The sequence below is a fragment of the Triticum urartu genome, chromosome 1 (genome assembly GCF_003073215.2).
Source record: "Triticum urartu cultivar G1812 chromosome 1, Tu2.1, whole genome shotgun sequence".
NCBI classification, from domain to species: Eukaryota; Viridiplantae; Streptophyta; class Magnoliopsida; order Poales; family Poaceae; genus Triticum; species Triticum urartu.
The window spans coordinates 256,553,247-256,564,622 of record NC_053022.1 but is presented as its reverse complement, the minus strand read 5'-3'; positions in this window follow the sequence as shown (position 1 = coordinate 256,564,622).

Below are 11,376 nucleotides of genomic sequence, written 5' to 3'. Positions count from 1 at the left end.
ACATTAGTATTATGTTATTTTGCACTATGAAGGTACTAACTTAGACTAATGTCATGCATATGACACTAGTCTAAGTTACTCCCCACTATGACCAGCCTAATGCATAGTATCATAAGTTGGTATCATAGAGGACTACATTTATTGCCATGCATGACACAAAGTAACACATCATTTAATATGATACGATATCATGATATGGTACTCAAGCCTCTCTTTCCTTATTTAATTATATGTCACCTCATCAAACTTGCTTAGTTGGCATGTATGATACTACCTATAATACTCCCATTGCGAGCAGCCTCATATATGTCATCTTCTATTTAAATGCAATGCATGTGCAAATTATCCACATCATTAAGCACATGCAACCAATCAACGTTTCACTTTTTAATTTCTACCACATGCACATCATCCACATCATCAGGTGTCATGCAAACATTCAACTTTTCACTTTCCACCACTTGCAAGCCCGCCACATCATTAATTTTATTTTATTTTTCAACAATAAATAAATTAAACTTGAATGTCACAAGACAGTATAAGATGCATTTACCAATCATTTACCTCTTGGCTGAATATGGTGCGTCACTACTCTATATGTTCAATTTTTTTTATAAACTCATCGCTAAAAACTCCTGTAGCAACATGCTGGCGTTGTCTAGTTAATATAGTATGTAAGTCATCCATATTAAAATGAGACAAATTTTAGTGTGACCATATTTCCAAGGTTGGGGTCTATTAAAATGAGACAAATTTTAGTGTGACCATATTTCCAAGGTTGGGGTCTAACAGACGGAATAATCCACAAACCTTGTGGATGAACCTAATAAATTAGAGCATCTCCAGCCGCGCCCCCAACAGCCCTTCTTAGGTCACTTTTTCGGCGTCGGCGCTGAAAAATGGACCAGTCGCGTCCCAGGAGCCCGTTTTTCGTCGGATTGGGCCGAAATTGACGTCGGCGTACCCAACTCGAACCCGGCGCGCTGGGGGTCGCCTGGGGCGCCGGACGGACCGTTTTTGGCGCGAACTGTGATGGGCCCGCCCTGTCAGCGACGTGCCGCTTCGTCGTCCACATCGCCTCGTTTCCCGCGGAAATCAATGCCAAAGCTGCAACGTTGCCGCGCCGTCGCCTCCATTGATGCCGCGCCTACCGCGATGCAACGCGCCGGTCAGCATGCCCATTGATGTCGCGCAGTGAAGCGTCGCGTCGCCCGGCGCCACGGCCGCCCGCCACGCGTCGCCTGGCATGCGCCTCCCGCCGCCCGAGCTCCGACTATAAAAGCCGACCGCCTCGCCGGTGAACGCCACACCGCAGCACATCGCCTCCCCCCCGCTCGCACACTCCACTCCCCCTGCCGACGAGCAATGGCAGCGCGGTACCCAGGCGGTTCCGCGGCGAAGAACGGCTTCGGTCGCCGCCACCTCCACGAGTGGGAGGCGCGCCTCCTTTTTGAGGCCGACTACCCGGCTCCCCCGGACATGAGAGTGCCGGGCGCGTGGTGTTTGAGCGCCGGCGGCGTGCCGGTGCCACCCGCTCCCACCGGGGCGGACCAGCGGGCAGAGATCGCCCGCATTAGGTCGTCGCTGGCGGAGGAGCAGCGGCGAACGCCGGCGTACTCCCCCGACAACATCGCGTTCTGGACGATCTACTTCGACCGCCGCCGCGACGGCCGGATCGCCTCCAACAACGGCGTCGTGCCTCGTGGCCGCCACAACGCCGAAGGGCGACGCGAGTGGTCGGGGGTGCCCGGCCGCACCCTCGAGCACGTCCTCGACTACATCGAGGCCGGCAACATGCCACGCCTCGAGTACCCCCGCCCCCGCACCCCGTCCTTCTCTCGCCGCCGTGGCATCTCGTGGATGCCACGGCGGTTGTCGGACGCGACGACCTCCTCCTCGGGGGGCTCGTCGGCGGCCTTCGTCGTCAAGCCCGAGCCACGGGACACGGCGGGGGAGTCCCCGCTAGGGCGTCGCACCCGCAGCGGCGCCCTGACCATCCCCGAGGAAGACCGCGGCGGTCGCATGCGCCTCGTCCGGCCGAAAACCGAGCCGGAGCCTTCCCTACTCCCGGTAAAGCCGGAGCACCTCGCGATGGCCGCCGCCGACGAGACGGCCATGAGGTGGGCGTGGGAGGACTACGTCTGCGAGCAGGTGGCTCGCTAGCGCCGCTCCCTCGAGGAACTCAAGGCGCGCCACCGCCGCCCCTTCCGCGAGGTGGACGGCGTCCTCTACCTCAACAGCGACGAGGAGGAGGCCGGGCCATCCCGCGTCGGCGAACCTGGACAGGGCTGCAGCAGGGACGGCGGCGGGTGGTAGGGCGAGGACGAGGACGACGACGACGACGGCGGCGGAGACTACACCGACTTCTACAAGCGCCTAGGCATGTAGAAGTCGGACGGCGGCGAGGCGCGGCGAGGACGGCGTAGCTAGGCCGTGTTTGTTTTTTATTTGTTTTTTGTACAAATTTGAATGAATGTCGCCGAGTTTGGATGAAGTTCGACGAGTTTGTGCCAAAAAACGCCGAATTCATTTTGCCATGGGGCCGACCTGAGGGCGACGACTGGAAACGCAGTCGCCCCCACGCCGAAAATCTCGCCGGCTTGCTCCAGGACGCGTTTTTTCGACGTTCCGGGGGGCCGAACGGCTGGAGATGCTCTAAAACACTTTGGCAGTTCAATTCAAAGAACTATCAAAATGTCTTGCATTTAAAAACAGATATAGTAGAAATGACCGTACATCGTTAAGTTAGTTATGAAACTATCTATCATAAGTGCACACAATATAGCATATATAATAAAAGAATTTTAAACCATTGACGTCAGATTTTTAAGCATGGCAAAAAAACTTTTTAGGCATATTATGTTGTCGCGATGATGGTAATTTCCTTCAGAAAGCATGGCAAATCCGCCATGTTTAGTTTTCATCAGAATTTGTTGTACTTGCTAAACTAAATTGTCATCCTCACGACAACATAAATTGCCATGATTTTTTTGATTTGTCATTGTCATGCTTAGCCAAAAACATCCTTTTTAAAAACATTTTTCGTGATAAAAATGGCAAAGGTAAGTATGCCGAGACACGACAACAAAAAGACATATGTTTGTCTTATTATCACACATCTACACCTTTAGGTGCCATCAGCGACTGGAGCCGACTGGTGTTAAATGTTGCTTTTTTATGGCATATAAGCACAACATCCTTTAGGGTGAGGATGATCGGCTAATAACTTTGGGTATGTTTACCTTATGGGTTATCCAAAATTCATGGCATAAGTTTGTGTGTTTTCAATCATCGACGACTCGCTATGTGCACGTACAAAAGAAATTTAAATTTGAGAGAACTTCATAAGAAATATTAATGACTTCATAAGAAATGTTAATGTGTATTAAATAACATGTGAAAACCACCTTAACACCTTCCATTGCCTTTAGGTAGTAAAATAATGAAATGCATTTACTCTAGGGAAGGGTATTAACTACTACAATACATATCTTGATTCACAGAGTGAACAACTAATTGGAAAAGTAGCTTCCAAATGTTAAGGCTAATTACTGTGCAAGGGGGAACACATGATAATCAAACTGAAATACTCTTAGAGAGTTTTAAAATGCATTAGAGTCATGGGAGATTTCTCCACTTATGCTAACCAAGACAACAATGTGACACTAACATGTCAGTGCCAGACCTACATCTATACTGGTGGATCATGAGGCGTTCACATTGCTAAATAATGTGTGACTAGATGAATAGGATAATGTGAAATACAAATAATATATGTACTAACCAGGGGAAGCATGGTGGGGGTAGGGGGCCAATGCCCCCCCCCACATGAGGACATCACTACCATGTATACAACCACGCCTACCATTACTTCCACTACACTAGATCAAGAAATGATGAAAAATTAAAAGGGACATGACTAGGTGATGTACAAGAAGTGCTCCCGTGTCACTTTTGGCCCAAGCGAAGTTAGAGACCAAGTCCCCATGTCTTGGACTCATATTCGAACTATACCAACATACCCGATACGCAGACATCCGAGACTTCAAACGTTGATAACATTGGCACCCATACTCAAAAATGGCCGATTATTATTTTTTGAAAAGTTTATCTCATGCACTTTCCAACCAAATTGGATTCACCTTCCAATTCCTTTAGAGCATGACTCTGTCTCAAAAATGGTCTGAAGTTGTTGTAGAATCCGAGTCAAAAGGTGTCGCATCACCTCCATTTGGGCACATAGGCCTTGTACGACCTACGGTAGAGTTTTAATACGCCTTGGGGTGTACTTACACCCCGTGTCCATCACCCCTTAGTCATATATAAGTATATCAACCTTATATCAACCTTGTAGTGTTTTTTGGGGGTTTTGTTTAGTTAAAAGTTAGGCATCGCTGCTACTTCGTGTACTTCATTTGTGTCCAATGACTAGGCTAAGATTGCTATCAGAACCCCAACTTTTATTTCATCTTCATCTATACTCAAAATATCTAGATTTCTTTTATCATAGTTCTTTATTGTTATTTGATTACTTGTAGGGACTAGACCTTTGTGCCCAGGCTGACCATGCTTCCGGCAGAGTCGGTAACCTCCAGGATATTGGTTTAGAGATTGTTAAGGCAAAACATCATTGCACGTCTATAGTTGGGTTGTCAAAGTCTTTCTCCACCCAAATTGACGGAGTGTTATTCTCATAGAAATATTGGGCCAACCTTGCCCCTTACTCAACCTAGTTTCATATTGGAATGGTAATCAAGGACAATATCTATACATATTTATTATAGGGTGTCAACAAAATGATCCGTTCATTCACCAATGTGTGCTTCATGTTGCAAAAAACGAGAAAGATGTTGAGTCGCATTTTTACCCCGTCCCCTAGTTAACATCCTCGATCCTTTTCATTAGAGTTGTTTGTGTATAAAATATGTTGGTACTCTTCTTAATTCCTTATATGCACTTGAGAACATTTGCATTGTGAACTCTCAGATGGGTGCAACCATTGATGAGTTTTCCACGGCCATCTCGTAGGAGGGGTGATGGTGCCCTAAACTAGGGGGTACTCACCATGCCGTCTCCTGGCCAGGTGGGACAAGCTGAGGACCCTCATGGAGGTTCACTAGTGGTCCATATCTTGAAGACCCATGGCGTGTACAAGGAAGATTCCTGAAGACTTGGCGCATACTTCAAGATTTAGGTGTGGACTATACCACGATCTACCATATACATAGCCAACATACGTGTAAACCTAGACCCCTCAGTATCTATATAAACCATGGGTAGGGCAAGTATAAGATCGTTCCCACGCCTGGGAAGGCGGTGCGGCGCTACCACACAGAAATCAATACGCGTAGACGACGAAGTGAACCGTGTGCCGCGGCGCTACGGCCCGAAGGGGCGACGCAACGACAACGTGCGGGTCGGGGCGTGCTACCTCTTAAGCATGCGTTGGTTTTCCCTTGAAGAGGAAAGGGTGATGCAGCAAAGTAGCGTAAGTATTTCCCTTAGTTTTGAGAACCAAGGTATCAATCCAGTAGGAGACAACACACAAGTCACCTAGTACCTGCACAAACAATCAAGAACCTTGCAACCAACGGGATAAAGTGGTTGTCAATCCCTTCATGGTCACTCGCAAAAGTGAGATCTAATAGAGATAGTAAAGTAAATATTTTTGGTATTTTTGTTGTATAGATTGCAAAGTAAAGATTGCAAAATAGTAAACGAGATGCGATGTAAATAAAAGAGATGCAATATAATAGGAAAGAGACCCAGGGGGCCATAGGTTTCACTAGTGGCTTCTCTCAAGATATCATGTATTACGGCGGGTGAACAAATTACTGCCGAGCAATTGATAGAAAAGCGCGTAGTTATGAAGATATCTAAGTCAATGATCATGAATATAGGCATCACGTCCGTGTCAAGTAGATCGAAACGATTCTGCATCTACTACTATTACTCCACACATTGACCGCTATCCAACATGCATCTAGAGTATTAAGTTCATAAGAACGGAGTAACGCATTAAGCAAGATGACATGACGTAGAGGGATAAACTCAAGCAATATGCACTACAAAAAAAGACACATTCGTGACATTTTGGGCCGAATGGAATTTTTGTCTGTCATGCTTATGACACTTCTATGACGATAATTGTGACAAAACCCGGTATCATCATAGATGTGGTGGGCTCGTACTTCTATGACAAAAAATCATGACGGAAAATGGGATTTTCGTCTTGGGCGGGCCGGAGACGCAGCCCCCGTTCAAGAATTCATCCGATTAACCAGTTAACTTGCCGATTAATCCCTACTCATAGGGTCACCGAGTAGCCGATAAACTGATAAATCGTCTGATCAATTGATTAAATGACTGATTAACTTGCCGATTAGCCTATTAATCCCCTACTCGCCAGCCAACCGAGCAGTTACCAGCTAACGATTTCGTCAACAATGGACGCAGCTGCATGACATTCTTTGGGGTGTCCATGACGGAGAAAACCGTGGTAGAAGCAAGGGCGAGGAAAATATCGGGGGAGTTCCCGGTTACGGTGGGTGGTCGGGGGCCGAGTGATGCACGTTTCTCTCATACGTACGCGCGTGTGTGCGAGGCGTTGCGCTCTAACTGAACCCGAGCGAGGCGTTGGGCTCTAACTGAACCCGAGCGATTGCACTGCAGGCTACGCGTTATTGAACCCGAGCGATCGATCGATCCCTTGCTGTTAACTGAACCCGAGTGATTCCTTTGCTACTGCTGCTAACTGAAGCCGATCGATGATGCCTCTGGATGAACAGTGAGCGTTGTTGGGGGGTTTGGATGAATAGTTCCTGGTGAGGGTTGGATGAAAAAGAACCCATGGTAGTAGAGGCCGTTGCTGCTGGATGAACAATACCCCGATCGATCGAGCCGGTGGATGAACAGGACCCCGTGGAGGGCTAGATGAACAGGACCCCGTGGAGGGCTGGATGAACAGTAGCCGGTGGAGGGCTGGTTGAACAGTAGCCCGTGGAGGGCTGGATGAACAGTAGCCGGTGGAGGGCTGGTTGAACAGTAGCCGGTGGAGGGCTGGATGAACAGTAGCCCGTGGAGGGGTGGTTGAATAGGACCCCGTGGAGAGGGCTGGTTGAACAGTAGCTGGTGGAGGAGCGAGCGTTGGAGGCTGGATGAACAGGAGCCCGTGGATGAACAGTCGTAGGTGGAGGCTGGAGGAGGTCGATGGTGGATGAATAGTAGCCCATGGAGGCTGGAGGAGGTCATGGTGGAGATGAACAGTATCCCATGGAGTCCTGTTTTGCGGTACGCCACACCCCTCCCGATGAACAGGACCCCCGTTTCGATCGTAGCGCTCCAACACAAGTCTGTTTCCTCCATTTTGCGGTACGCCACACCCCTCCCGATCAACAGGACCCCGTTTCGACCATAGGAAGTCCGTTTCCTCCGTTTTGCGGTACGCCAGACCCCTCCCGGTGAACAGGATCCTGTTTTGACCGTGGCCGGTCGAACACAAGGCCGTTTACTCCGTTCTATGGTACCACATGCCTCGTTTCCATCGGTTGTTCCGTCCAAGCCGGTTGGCTCCCGATGAATAACACGCGTTCCGTTGCCTTCCAATGAACACGGCGCATTCCGTTGCCTCCCATGAACACGACGACGACGCGGTTTCTCCGTTCCGACCCAGCCATGTACACGAGCCCTGGCCATACGTATGCGCGAGTAGGCGTTCGAGACCCCGCCCGTATGTACGTATGTGGCCGTATTTACTTTCTTGCACCCTGGCCGCTGTACGTACGTGTACATGCTACGTGCGCTCCTCTATACGACAAACGACATGTACCCTTCCTTACACGTCCACGGTTCATCGCTGCAGCCTGCAGACAGACCGATCGTCTGTACGTACACGTTCGCGACCAGAATGACAACGCTACTACGCTTTGACCGGGTGGGTCCCGACTGTCAGGAACTTCCTTGAGTGCGAAGATGTAGCTGGTGGGTCCCAGCAGTCAGGGGAAACGTTTTTTTCGTGAAATACGGTGGCCCGTCTGGTGGGTCCCTGCTGTTAGGTGGAGGAATCATTATTTTCCGCATAATAAGGAGGCACTTCCTTGCTGTGGCCGTGGATCCAGCTGTCAGCCTCTCAACGTACAATACTCTTGATGGAAGTCATTCTTTGACCACATTGACCACGCCGCCCCGAGAGCACCAGGGCGGTGGACGATGGCAAGGCCTAGGAAGGGGACGAAGCGGAGCCGGGGAAGACGCGCCAGTGGATGCCCACGCGGAGGGGAGTACGTGGGTTGACTGCTTCGGCTGCGGTGTGAGGCTGCCGTCGCCGGAGAACAACAGGAGGTGTGGACATTGTTGAGGAAATCGTTAACTGGTAGCTGCTCGGTTGGCTAGCGAGTAGGGGATTAATCGGCTAATCGGCAAGTTAGTCGGTCATTTAATCAATTAATCGGACGATTTTTCGGTTTATCGGCTGCTCGGTGACCCTATGAGTAGGGATTAATCGGCAAGTTAACTGGTTAATCGGATGAATTCTTGAACAGGGGGTGTGGATGAGTATACAGGGATGGCATGGGCAGCGGTGGCAGCACAACCGGGCACGGGAGGCAGGAGCCAGCGGCACGGTCGACGCTTGTTTGGGCAGCTGGAGCAAGAAGATCAGAGGTTGAAGAAGCACTACGGCTGTTGGATGGACATCGTACGGTCACTGGAGCTATAATCGTTCATATTGACTAAGTTGACAAAGCCCTCCGTCCCCGTCATCTTAGTAGGCCCACAAGTTAGCCTCCTACTATGGTGGGTCCCAGCTAGCAGGGGGGTATTCATTTTTTGTGCGTAATAAGAAGGCACTTCCTTGCGTGTGAAGATATAGCTGATGGGTCCGACCTGTCAGCGGGGGCATGTTTTTTTCACGAAATACAGAGGCCCTTCGGGTGGGTCCCAGATATCAGGTGGAGGAATCATTATTTTATGCGTAATAAGGAGGCATTTCCTTATGTGCGGTCGTGGACCCAGCTGTCAGCCTCTTCACGTACAGTCCACGTCTGATGGATGTCGTTCGTTGACTACATTGACCACGCCACGCCGAGAGCACAAGGGCGGTGGACGACGGCGAGGCCTAGGAAGGGAACCACACGGAGCCGGGGAAGACTCGGTAGTGGTTGCCCACGCGGTGGGAGTACAAGGGTTTACTCGTCCGGCTGCCATCGCCGGAAAATAACAGGAGGTGTGTGTGAGTAGAGGAATGGCCTAGCCAGCAATGGAGTAGGGTGGGGCAGTGCGGCCTGTGTGGCAGCACAGCTGGCCACGAGAGGCGGGAGCAGGCAGTACCACCGGCGCTGGTTTGGGCGGCTGGAGCAAGAAGATCAGATATTAAAGAAGCAACACAACTACTGGATTAACATCCCACGGTCACTGATGCTAGAATCGTTTGTGGACTAAGTTGACAAAGCCTTTCATACACGTCAATCTAGTAGACCCACAGGTCAGCCTCCAAATCTGTCCCAAATAGCATACAGCCCAAAATTTCTAGCCAGATTCAAATTAATTTTAAAACTAAATATACTTTAATTTAAATCCAATGAAATTTTACCCGCACAAAAACAATAAAATTTAAAATATCAAAATCTGAAAGAAAAAAGTATTTTGGAACTAATTGCCTATTTGCTGTATTTTTTTCATTTTACAGCCCATTTATTATTACTTATAGCCCATTTCTTATTACTTATAGCCCAATTTCTGGGCAAAATGCATCCCTCCTCGTCTTGAAAGATTTCCGGCCCAGCAGGGCGTAGAAAAGCAAGTAGGCCTACGTTGGTTATTCTGCAAAAAACAAAATAGCTGGGCTAGCAATTTCAGAAAGGAAAAAAACAAACTGGGCTGGTCATGTGCTAAACATATAAAATAAAATCCTAGGCTAGATGGGCCACAGCCCCCGCACAACCCAGTTAATACCCTTCTCCTGTTCTTCGTCCCGAAAAACTAAATTACTGTGCGCGCTGCTGGGTCCCTAATGTCATCCTCACCATGCACAATCATCTCCTTATTCCTCTCGGTTGTTGACCATGTAACAACACCGGAGGGCGGCACCGCGGCGAGCAAACCAAGGCGGAGGACGATGGCGAGGCCTTGGACGGGGATGAACATGAGCCGGGGAAGATGCGTAGAGTTTTAGGGTGCGATGTGGCCACGATGCGTGCGCTGCGGCATAGCCAGCCGTGGGAGGCGGGAGCAGGCGGTCCCGCCGGCGCTGGTTTGGCTTTGGTGGATGGAGGAAGACGGGACTGAAGAAACATGACAGACGTTGAATGTCAATCCAACGATCAAGGTTGGCACAATCGTTTGTTGACTAAGCCGACACCAAGTAGCATAGTTTTTTATATATAGGAAGAAAAGAAAAACTGGGCTCGTTCGCCTGGTAACATTCCCGAAACTGCGACCATTCGATCTTGCGTCGCAACTAAAACTGCGAGGAAAATGCATTCGACTGCCGTCCTCCTCCAAGGGAACGTTCGCCACATAAGTGACTAGCACCTTTGTTTTCAACCGAGAGGCCTTGGGTTCGAGTCCCAGGAACTCTCAATTTTGTCCTCCTTCCTTCCTTGCAAAAAAAAAGAAAATCAAAGACTTGAGAAGGCGTACAGAACAAGCTAGTGTACCAGTAAAGAGACGTTGCTGAGTTTTAGAAAAAAAAGAGACATGCTCCTGTAGCTGGTTCGAATCCAAACATAGACTATGACTATATATGGTGCTATGCTACTCTGCAACTAATGAAACTGACATATCCAATGTTCGCTTCTCCTCTTCTCTACTTACTCTGCCTAGCATCAGAAGCTCTGGCTGCAGCAACCATGTCAGCTGGCTGCTCGTCCACCTGCTCTTCAGCAGGCAACAACCAGATATGCGCCAACTCGCCACCCGTACCATTGCATGTGGGTCTTATCACACCCCCGCCGGCACACGCACCGCAGTCAGTTGCTCATCGCAACCCGCTGCCGTTGGTGTGGTGCCACTGCTGCAAATCACGCAGAGTCATCTGTCGCGTCTCAACCACAATCCTCAACCCTGGCCGAGTCTTCTACAAATGTCCGAATCATGGGGTAATAATATGTTTAAGTGTTTTTCTGCTGCTTTCAGTTGCTGATTTTTTTAATAGTTTGGTTGATGATCTTCCAATTTGATTCGCGCAAAAAAGGAAAGATTCGTGTGATTTGTATTTCTGGGAAGTTGCTGATGTGGGGGAATGCAACTACGCTGATTATTTGGTTAGACGAGGAATCCCAATACCAGCAGGTTGGGGTGTTGGACAAGTAACTGAAGGAATGGCAGAAGAGGAAGATGCAGAGCAGAAGGTTAAAGATGCAGTTCCTCTGATCATGG